Genomic DNA, 11,157 nt, shown 5'->3' on the forward strand with positions numbered 1-11,157 from the left:
TTTTCACTTTTTGCTTTTAGAAATAATTGCTGTTGGTTGTGTGGCAGCATCAGAGGAAGGGCATTAATGATTCTCACTGGCCATGAGGAAGCACTGTGCCGCAGAGGGCGGGAGAGAGAGCAACTCATTTTCTACAGTACAACTAAACGTGTGTGTGTGTGTGTGTGTTTGGGTAATATATTTTTAGCAGCTTCCTTACTTTGTTTAGTGCATATTGTGTCGGACTGTAACAATTACGTCAATGGTATGTGCATACATGTTGTGACTTTAATATGTGTGTGCATGTGGCGTGTATGTGCTTGGCTGTCCTTTTTCACGGATTAGCTGGTGAATGCTGCAAGAGGATGATCAGACTGGGAGCACACCAGGGTTGCTCTGCGATCACATAGGGATTACGGGGGATATAGAGCTGTAGTTGATTCCAGGCCCGCCTCCAGTTAGGCTCATCTCCGCCACACTCCCCTCACACATACCACTTTAATTGCCTTTGCTTCTTTCATTACTTTTATTGCCTCTTCTCTGCTTTGCGTGCTCCCTGGGCTTGTGGAAAGGTCATTGTGATGGCGCTGGTGTGCTCACAGCCACTGACTCTCTGAATAGCAGGAGATGATGATGCGGAGGCTGAAGCTCGGCAAATGAGTGACACATCAGGATGGCCACTGACAGGCTGTGGATAGATTTTTGCCTTAAAGTCTATTAAAGGCTATTATAACAAAAGAAGTCTTTAAAGGAAGTCAAAACTAGGATCATAGTTTAAAATGCCAACTAATGTGTGACATTCATTAATCAGATTCAATCAGAATACTCATTTAATCACAGAAGAAAGAAAATGTTTTCTTACAGATGCTTAAATAAAGAACTATTCAAACATTTCAAAGTCAAAACAGTACTATGTTGAGTATCGACTAATACAAGTGAAAAGGAGGAGGACTTACAAAGTTCAATGGCCGCAGATAGGAGTGATTTCTCGTGGCGTTCTATGATGCATTGTAGTTAAATGAGTTCTTTTGTTTAAGGTGCTGTGCAACATGAGAGAGATGGTGGAGAGGGATTGTCCAGTATTGACGGTAACTTGGACAGGATCCTTCTTTCTGAAACCTTGGAAACCTCAGTCGAGCTCCACGCCCTGGGTTTGCAGATTAAAAAAAAATAGCTGTGTATATATCAGTTTAAAATGATAAAGAAGTATTAACATTACTTTAAAAATGGTTATCAGTGTGCTAAAGGAGGGGTGTGCAGGGGTGTCAATGGTAATGTCAGTGTGTTGGTGCAAAAGCATTAAAGAGGTGATGGCCCTTGAGACATGCTCGTGCTTCATTGTGTTCCCTGTGCACAACACCAAATTACTACTAATGTTAGTTTATTTTGTATACCAGCATTCTCTTTTTAATCCTGCTATAAAAAACATGACACTTGCACTCAGTTAAAGTCTGTTGCTGTACTAGTTTTTTGTTGATAATTTTTATTCATTATTCTCTCGCGTTGATTTGGGTCTTGCAGTTTTAAACATGCAGTGCAGCTACCAGGCCAGGTCTGGTTGCTGCACTGCTGGCAGTGTGGGAGTTGTGTGTCATTTTAATAAAGGTAATGATAGCATCTCCCAGACTCAGCTATGCCCTTAATGTCGCTCTTATCACTGTAGGTCTTCTCAGTCCACATCATAACCAGTTTTTCTAAATGCTCCTTTGTGCCCCTTTGTGCCTTATTTATAAGACTTCACAGGCTTGAGTCTGGGAAAAAAAAACAAGGGTACTGCAGAGCAGCATCGCTGCTATTCAAACAGCTCCTTGGGATTTTTATATTTTACTTGCCTCCTACTGCCTTTGTCCTTTACTCCCCATCTCTCGCTTCCTCTGTCTCAGTCCCAGTACAAGGTAGAGGTTTTGTGTTGCGTTAGACTGTTCTCGTGTCCACAAGAAGCTTTCCACTGTCACCCAGTCAGTCCTGAAATTTAACCAAGTCTGCTTTATTAAACACTCCTACTCTTAAGATCTTTCTGAACTTTTGTAGTAATTGGTTTTTATCCCAACAATAGCTAATGCACATTTTATCGCATCCCAACGTTGCTGCAGGCAAACAAATGAAAAGCTGGCACTGAAACTAAAGAAAAGAACTAAGATCAGTTGTCTACGCCAAGAGAGAGAAAGTAGAGATAGGAAAGTTATATTTATGTAGTTTATTCTCAGTTGAAACAGAAAATCAGTGCACCTTTTTCTTTGTGTTTACAGGTTCACCTGCAAGAGGGCAGGGAATCGGCAAATTGAGATCAAAGCTACGCTCAATGAGAAGACAGCAGAGGAGAAGATCTAGGTACATCTATCCATCTGTTTCCTTCTGCTTATCAAATTCAGGGTTGCAGGAGGCTGGAGCTCATCCTAGTTGCCATAAGGCAAGAGGTCGGGGACAACCTGAAGAGGTTTCCATTCTGTAGCAGGGCCAACAGATGACCATTCACACTCACACCTATGGCCAATTTAGAATCACCAATTAACCTAAGCTTCCTTTGAAATGTAGGAGAAAGCCTGGGTCCCTAGAGAGAATCCATGCAAAGTTCACAGAAGAAAGGCCCCAGTTTGAAATCTCATTGGGGCTTTTTTTTATTTTTGTTCTTTTTTTTAATTCCAATACTTCTGAATAATTGCACTTTTTTTGACATTATATAAAATGTGAACTTTCTCTAGAAATGAAGGCCAGCTCCACTTTTCACTCATGTGGATTTTGGAGACCCCCCCCCCACATAAAGCATTAAACAGTTGGGTCAATATGGTATCTACATAACAGTATATTCTTACTGGGTTTAAATTTGATATAAATGTAAAGAAAAAGAGGTGATTTTGATTTGGCTTAAGCTGTGAAGGATCGGTAACTACGTGCATATAAAGTAAACACTTAATCGAACTACCTTAAATAGCCTTTTTACGCCAGAGGAAAAAATATTGCAGCTTCAGTATGTGAAACAGAAATAAATCAGAAGAGGTCATACGGTGAGCCTGGTGTTGAGCTACACTTTAGCTGATACTCTATATAACAGGTATTGCAGTAAATAGAGTTCAGCAGCATGATATGAGCTGACACCTGCTTGGCTTCACCGACAAACAAGACCTTTTAGTGTTTTCCATTAAAAACTTGAGCAAAAGTTGTTGGTATGGTTGTCCGAGCACCACCCCTGCCAGAATATCCCTCCGCAAGTTAGTGTGCTTCCTTTCCTCTACATCCTCTCTCTGAGCTGACAACCAAGACATTGCAAACTCAAATGTGAGACGGCCCACGACCGGCTGAAAATGATACTCCTTGCAAAGACCCCATTTCTCTTCAAAATGAGGGGCAGCAAATCTATACAAGCCCCTCTCTGCTTTTGCTCCGGTTGACTCCAGAGACGGTGTCAGTGACAAAGAAGCAAGCTTTCAGATGGAGCACGAGTGTTCCTGGAGTGGCTCATCTGAAACGTGGGTCAATAGAAACACTCACCAGCACATCACACAAACTGAAAAACAAAGATGCTGTATAACTCCCCAGATTTTATTGGCTGTCATGTTGATTTTTTCTTGTTCTGGGATTAGCATAGGCCTCAGTGTGTTGGTGTGACTAATGGTCTGTGTTTTTCCCGGCTGTGAAATCAGCAGCCCGAGAGCCCAGAACAGCCTGCACAACAGTGTTTGAAGTCTGCCTCCCCCATGGGTGGTGCCTCTGGGTCCTGCTGCTAATGCAGCCCCAGCATATTTCTGTCTCCGTCTCAGAGCGGGGGCTCTCCTTTACATACAGCCATGTTTAGCACTCCCCCCACTCCACTAATCTACCCCTCTACCCACTTGACTGATGGCTAAAGCTTGTTAACACTGAAGACACATTTGTAGCTGGGAAATGTTAAGAGTGGCAAAGGGACAGGTGGTGATCAGAGGACATGGAAAGGCGGCGGAAGAGGTCTCACATCCCTGATGCAGTTTGAGCCTCCAGAGTTGGCAAACTTTTCCCCCACAACTAACCCAAGGACATTCTCTCCTCTTGGCAGACAGACAGATGAGTGTTGGTCGCTCTTAGTGTTCCCCAGGACCCCATAGGAGGCTTTAAGTAAACTTGTCACTCAGCTATCACCATGGAAACTTGGGTTATTCCCTAAATATAATATGAATTTTATGTGTTGCTTGGGAAATAGTTATTTGGTGCTGGAATGGTATCTCCCAGATGAAGCCTCATTTCATTTTTCTCAACCAATATCACCTTGCTTCAAAGTAAGCCAGGTCTGTGTTGCCCGGTATTTGCCTGCAACACATTCTTATCTGACATCCTCTCAAATTGAAAGCAGGGAAATTGGGGCTGATTCAGGGGATACGTTTTTGGTGATGGAAGGACAGAGGGAGGGGAGAAAGATGTGAACCCAATCTGCCATGTGTTGACTGTACTGATTAGGGGCTTGTGCTAAGAAGAGCCTCTCTATCCCTTCATTCCTTGTGTTTACTTTGAACCCCACCGCCCTCCTCTACACGGGCATCACTGCAGAGTGCCCTCTCTATCCATCCCTTCTCCACTTCTCCATATCAAATGTATCACATGAGCCACAAGCACTACTTTGAATGCCATCTACTACAATTAAAAAGATGACAGCTTAACTAGGGCTAGAAGGGGGTTTTGCTAGAGTTTGCCAATCTATTAGGAAAGGTAGAGTAAGTAGAGTGATTAGTAATGTGAGGAGATGTATGACACATCAGAACCTTGACTGAGTTTAGGTTGGACAGCTGTGCATTTGTGCGTATTTGTGGAGAGCAGGAGAGTACAGATGCAAAACTGAGCCCATTAGGGGCTGTGGGGTTACTGGAGCAACGTCCAGCTAATGTTTCGGGCCATTCAGAATGCCTGCGGGGAGCCGGGATTACAGAGCTGGTCTTAAAAGCAAAGCAGAAATACAGGGAATAATAATACATAGATAAATAAGGGATGGAATGGCATGGGAGAAGCTGGGAAAATAGCACATCTATTCTCACGCAGCATGTTTGTTTATTTATGGCGTCTGAAGGCTTGGTCTGGATGCAGGGTGGGGGGCTGGTGAAAGGCTTTCCCTCTTATACTCCAGCTCCCTAGCTTTCATTAAGTGTCATTACCAGTACTTTCAGAAAGCTGGCCAGGCTGAGACCTAACATCCCCTCTACAGATAGTTTGCCATGCATATGGATGCATTTCTGATCCCTCTTATCCACCACTGAGGAGGGGGAATTAGGCCAGCGAGGAGGAGAGGAGGGGGGGGGTGTAAAGGGTGCATCCATATCTGACTTTAATGGCAGAGACGGAGCTATTACTTCAATTGAGGGGCAGTATCCACGCTTGGCTTGTTTTTTGTATATGGTTATCAACACTGCAAGAATTTCACTTAAGATTTTCCGTTTTTATGACCAGAAAGGTCACGTACCCCCCATTTCTGTACAATCAAATGTGTTTTACACTCTTTAGAAGAGTTGCATTTTCATTTCAGCACAGTACAATGTACTCGCAGTGCTATTTTAAAATGTGCATTTCTAGTAGCGCGGTATTCATTAACAATTTGCTATTCCAGTTCACTTACTTTGAGAGCGTCCCCTGATTGATGGGGGGCTTGTTCTGTTTATTTGTATATCAGGGAATGAAAAATTCATATTGTGCGCTTTTCGAGCAGAAGTTATCTAGATTCAGTGTAAATGGTACTTGGGATTAGATTTTCACAGCAGATTGCTGTTATTAAGGAGAAAAATCCAGCTCCTTTGAGCAGTCATCTTCCTGGGAGGCAATCTATTTCTCTTTCACGCAGCCCGAGTGCTGGACCAGGCTCTTAATGCACTGAAGCAAAAGTGCTTCGGTCCGCAACCTTTCACGCCTTCAGCTCTCCTTTATGTGATTGAATAGTTAATAACTATGAGTCGCCTTTGAAAGGCACGCCGTGGTCCTTCTGAGGCACTTCTCTTCTTTTTGTCTGTTTGGCTGCTGTACCTGCCCATTGCTCTGTCTACCTGCACATCTACTTTGCCCAGATGCCAAGTCAACTGATAGCCCACCCGTTTCTCCACCAGCTCCTTTTACTTTTATCTTTGTTTCTCCCCTGACTTGCCGCTTGTGTGTCTGGCTGTCTTGGTGTGCACATCAGAATTTTGAGCGCTGTGCATCAACATTTTTATTTATTAATTTTAGTATTTCATCTCCTGCTTCTTCTTTCTCTTCACATTCACACAAACAGACAGACACACACTCCCTCACACAGCTCATTAGCCCATCCCACGCTCACAGCTCTAGCAGAATGTGACCCTGCCTAATTGTGTACCATGCTCATTTGTTCTCCCTGCATGATGTGACGATTGCTTATTTATTCTCCTCAGGGCTCCCATCTCACATTAAAATGATTGACTCATTTCATTCACTGCACATTTTCAAGCTTTATTTGATAAGCTCATTTCCCTTGGCATTCAAATTCCTCCTTTTCCCATGCTTAAAAGTTATAATGTTACCGAGGCACGTTATTATTCATAGTCGGGATTGTTTCTTCAGCTAATTATCTGTGTTGGAAAATAATTTTGCACGTGCGATTCTGTTTATTCTGGTGGAATTGAGCAGTACAAAAGGGCAGACATTAACAATGCAGTTGGGATAGCTGAGGAGCCAATTGTGTACACAAAGTTGGCAGACGCGGTCAACAAGAAGCTTAAGAGGGATTGGGACGCTGTCGAAACTTGGCCAGAATAAGCAGAGCAAATTTGCATTTGGTTAGAATTTCCATCTGGTTAGAGACCTGTTTTACAAATGAGAAAGCCATCAACCTTTTTGTCCAGTCGTGTAATGAGGGAGTGTTTTGACACAAAAAGAACCATAACAAGTGATTGCTGATTGGGGATTTGGACGGCATTGTTACAGACGGATGTTAGCTCTTGTAATTTAGTCAGCTGACAGTCAATGTTTTCTCCCTTCAGCTACTGTATATCGACCAGGCCTCGGTGACACAGCACCTGCTGGAGGCTTACGTGCTGTGCTGCTGGGTCACTTGAGAATAAGATTTGTGCAAGTGACAGGCTTAAAAAGACGTGACTGGCAGAGCTTAGTAATGCATATGAAGTATCATTTGGCGTGAAACAAACAGAAGGGTTGATTCTGTTCATCTAGATGTAGCGTTTTGTGAAAACGTTACGTCTGGATGAACAACTCTTTGGATTTCCTTGCCTGGATGGTTGAGCATGAATCAACACAAATAGAAGGGTACACGGATTGTTTGCGTATCTACTACAGGATGATTCATTGTCATGTAATAATAATTTAAAAAATAAAGCCCTTGTTATGTTCCTGAGTAACTCTCCACAGAGTAGTGGTTCACACATTCAAAAGATCTCTGGTTTGAGACCCGAAGGAGACAAAAATCCATGGAAGAGCTGTGTCAGGGAGGTTACCTGGCACAAACATCTGTACAAAATCAAACATGTGAGTTACTGTGACAAGGAAGTGGCTGAAAGAAGTTTTATGTAGCTGAGCATTTAACACTTGAGAATTTTTGCTTCTTTTAATGACGAGGTACTCTGACAGTTGGGTCATTTATTTTGGTAAGACTGAAAAAAATGTGAAGCAGCAGAAGCTGCTTCTCCCTCCGTATTTTTGAGGGAGAAATACAGTTGAGGCTCTGAAAACACTGGATCCTTAATGAGAAGTCTGATTGTATATGTATGTCTCTTTCTTGTGCTTTTGCAGTTTTCGGTTAGCAGAGCAGAGAGCCGAGGGAGGAGGAGCATCACTGCGAAAACCTTTGCCAGCATTTGTCCATCCAGCGGCCAGCAGTCATGGCAGCTGGATGGAGGTTCAGCTGAAGAGCTTGTCCTTGAAGTTACTTCACCCTTAAGAAGGCAATTCTTGAAATGGACAGACTGCATCACTCCAATGTGAGGGGCCTTTAACATCTTAATGATTTTTTTTTTTTAATCGCATATACTACCTATTTAAAGTAAATAGTTCAAAATTCTGTACTACCAGACTATAAAGGTGGAATATAAATGTTTATAATGTTTGATGTGTTTCTTTCCTTTCCTAGTCAGTGTCCTGAATGACATTTTTCGTGTTGTTAAGTTGAACAAATTATTGGCTTAAAGTAATAATAATCTATATTTCATGGTTAAGTTTCTTTACACTGTTTTCTATAAAAGTGTAGCACTTTTGTTTGGATCACAAAAAGCATCTTCTCCTAGAGCAATAGACCCACAAGCCAAACTCCAAAATCTTAATGAGTGTACCCAGATAGACAAGAAATTGCATCCAAATAAAAGAATAATAAAGGCATCTAAACCGTAACAAGTCTGCCTTTGTTCTTCCACTCCACCCACCACAAGCAGGCATTGTTGCAGCTTTGAGGGCAGCTCTGAGAGTTCCATGCCCATCGGCCTTCAATCACATGGGATGTCTGAGTTTGACAGTATAAAGTCTTTCTTCTAGAATAAAATATAACCCCTAAGCAATAGTGGATGAGCTGTTAGTAGCCATGCAGTCCACAGGGATCTAGACCAAGCATGGTAGTACAGTATACACAAAGTGCTGGTTAGGGATAAGACAATGGACCAGTAAAAACATCACTCGATGCCGCAACACTTAAATTTCTCACCATTTGCTTCTGTTAGCAAATATTTTTGTTTCAATGGTAATATTTAAGTTGGCTTCACCAAAATTAAAAAATAAATAACGCTCTTTAAAAAGTTAGTCTGTTTAAAGGTAATTTCATTACTATAAAAGTATTAAAACACCCTCTTTAAAAAAAAAAAAAAAAAACCTTCACCCACCGAAACTGAATCTTCTACCGTATTCCTGCACCGCTCATTCCAAACAGATTGTGTCCATCTTTCCTTTGATTTGTCAGAGAGCATCATTGCGGATGCAGCGTGAGCTCGAATAGATTTTTCCTTGGTAAGATTTTCACTCACTGGCAATATGGAAGGTTTCACTCCTGCTTTACACCAAGAGGACATCATCAGTTCTTGTCTTGGTCAAATCAATGGACAACATTCTTTCCAGCATAGCGGTCAATATGCAACGCTTAAGGTGTCTGAGGAAACTAAAGAAGACCAATAATTGTTATTAATAACATGTATCTCCCAAAGGATTGTATTTACAGGCTTTCAAATGTAACTATAACATGCACATAACCTACAAAGGTCCTGTCGCCCTGTCTGTCTGTGAATATCTGTGTGCAGGAATGTCAACACCGCAAATGGACCAATTATATAGTAATTGTGTTTTTACACAAAGAGGAACTCCAACATCTAGCCAGTGCATTCATGGCCACTTGAAGATGGTCACATGTATGAGTTTATTTGTCCATTGATTTGGTTAGAGAGGACCTTTTTTATTGCTTTTGATTCATTTTTCAAATATGTGCTGTTGTATCCCTCTCCTGACTGTCTTCATGGGCTGACAGTGATCTGAACCAAAAATTTCAAATTTTGATTCAAAATTGGCACCGATTTTCATCATGTTTTGTTACTGCTAATATCAAAGTGCCTAAACATGCTATTTAAAATTGTTTTTTGTGTGTGCATAGTTTCATGTAATGACAACACTGGTTCATCCCTCGAGTTGGATCCCTTTTTATGCTTGAATGATTCACAGGTCCGTGTTAAGTGGCTTAAAAATGTCTAAAATGGTCAGGTACAAGAGTGGTCTGAAAATGAATAAACAAGCATCCAATGTTCAAAGAAAAACTTTGGACCCTTTGGAGCAAAGTATAAAGAAATGAAGGTGACTCGAGAGTTTTGCACAGTTCTGCCTGTATAACTATTACAGTGGTGGTGCTCATATTGAACATAGTGTTTCAAATAGTGAGGGAGATCAGTCTTGGCCCCCCATTTTTTTTTTTTTAGGATCTCTATGATGAACTCTAACTGGGAGCAAAGAAGCCCCACCTACTTGGCTGGCTGAAAGCGAGGTGGAAACGAGCTAAAAGACAAAGGATAAAGTGAAGGGTTCCATCCATCCTCTTCCACTTATCCAACTGGGGGTCATGGGGGGACTGGAGACGATCCAAACTGCCTTTGAGCGACTATAAATAATATATAATAACAATATATAGTTAAAGTATGAAATTATTTTTGAATTGTCCAACATAAACTAATCTACTCACATTATCATTAGGAGAGTCAAAACCCAAACATAACATGGTGAACTTGGTAAACATCCTCCCAGCATCACGCTGGCACTTAGCATTTAGCACCATTGCACTAGGGCTGAGTTCAGCCATTACTGAGCTTGTTTACCATTTTCACTTTGTAAATGACACCTGTTATTTTGGAGCAGGCCATGTCACGTATGACATTCTTGACATTAAACATCATTTAAACGGAATTTTATAGCAAAAGTAAGTATTTTTGCTATAATGATAGCAATTAGGGGAAAAAATTGATTTGCAACTGATTAAAAAAAACCTTTTTTGTGCTGAAAAAACCCCCAATTACAACTAACTTGGCATGATCTTTGGCGCTAACGTGAATAGCTGTAAAAATAAATGAATAAAAATCACAGCACATCGATGGTTGCGTAGTTTAAAGACATCCACAGGTCATTTATTTTAAATCTCTTCTCTCTTTTTTTTCCCAGTTTCTTACAGGGACACTAGACACAAACAGGCTTTTGTGCATCAATTGCCGCTGCCCATTTGCATTGCATACAAAGGCACTCTGCGAAAGCCATTTTAAAGTGAAGGACGGTTAACAACAAGCATACATTGCCTCCTGTTTCCATCACAAACCACATGTGGGTTCAGAGTTGTTGAAGGTAAGGGACTACAGAAAACGGGGGTGAGGTGTGGGGTGTGTAACATTCAAAATTCAATCAAGTGAAGGCCATCTCCAGCAGGGTAACAGCGTGTGGAGGCAGGGTGGGGGGAGGGAAAACTCAGCTGAAGTTTCCACTGGGCCTGCTGTGTTCCTAATGCAGCCTTGGATGTAATTGGGTCCCAGAAGGCTGTTCATTATTGTGGGTGAGCGAGGCAACAAAACAGAAAGAGGTAGAAGGAGAAAGAAAATGTCTCATTCTTTGCTCAGTGTCTTTGTCCTGGCACCATTATGGGACAAGAGTTAATTAAAAGAGCAGTTGATGCCTCTGTTTTTCTCATCAATCTCACTTCTGCTCTTATTAAGTTTGTAATGACAGCGGAGCTTGTCCCTGTCAGCCACC

The 11,157-nt window shown here is 41.7% G+C and overlaps 1 long non-coding RNA gene across 9 annotated transcripts in view; it reads left to right on the top strand.

The window, feature by feature from the left end:
* The window catches only part of LOC146393732 (uncharacterized), a 115,052-nt gene extending 106,769 nt beyond the window's left edge, over positions 1-8,283 (top strand). For all 9 annotated transcript variants that reach the window (XR_014800691.1, XR_014800690.1, XR_014800692.1 and 6 more), the window contains 2 exons: positions 2,229-2,310; positions 7,693-8,283. This is a non-coding gene — a long non-coding RNA (uncharacterized LOC146393732). The remainder of the gene's footprint in view (positions 1-2,228; positions 2,311-7,692) is intronic.
* Positions 8,284-11,157: the final 2,874 nt, after the last annotated feature.

This window comes from Perissodus microlepis, chromosome 1, assembly GCF_051167445.1.
Source record: "Perissodus microlepis isolate ML-2025 ecotype Zambia chromosome 1, ASM5116744v1, whole genome shotgun sequence".
Classification (NCBI taxonomy): domain Eukaryota; kingdom Metazoa; phylum Chordata; class Actinopteri; order Cichliformes; family Cichlidae; genus Perissodus; species Perissodus microlepis.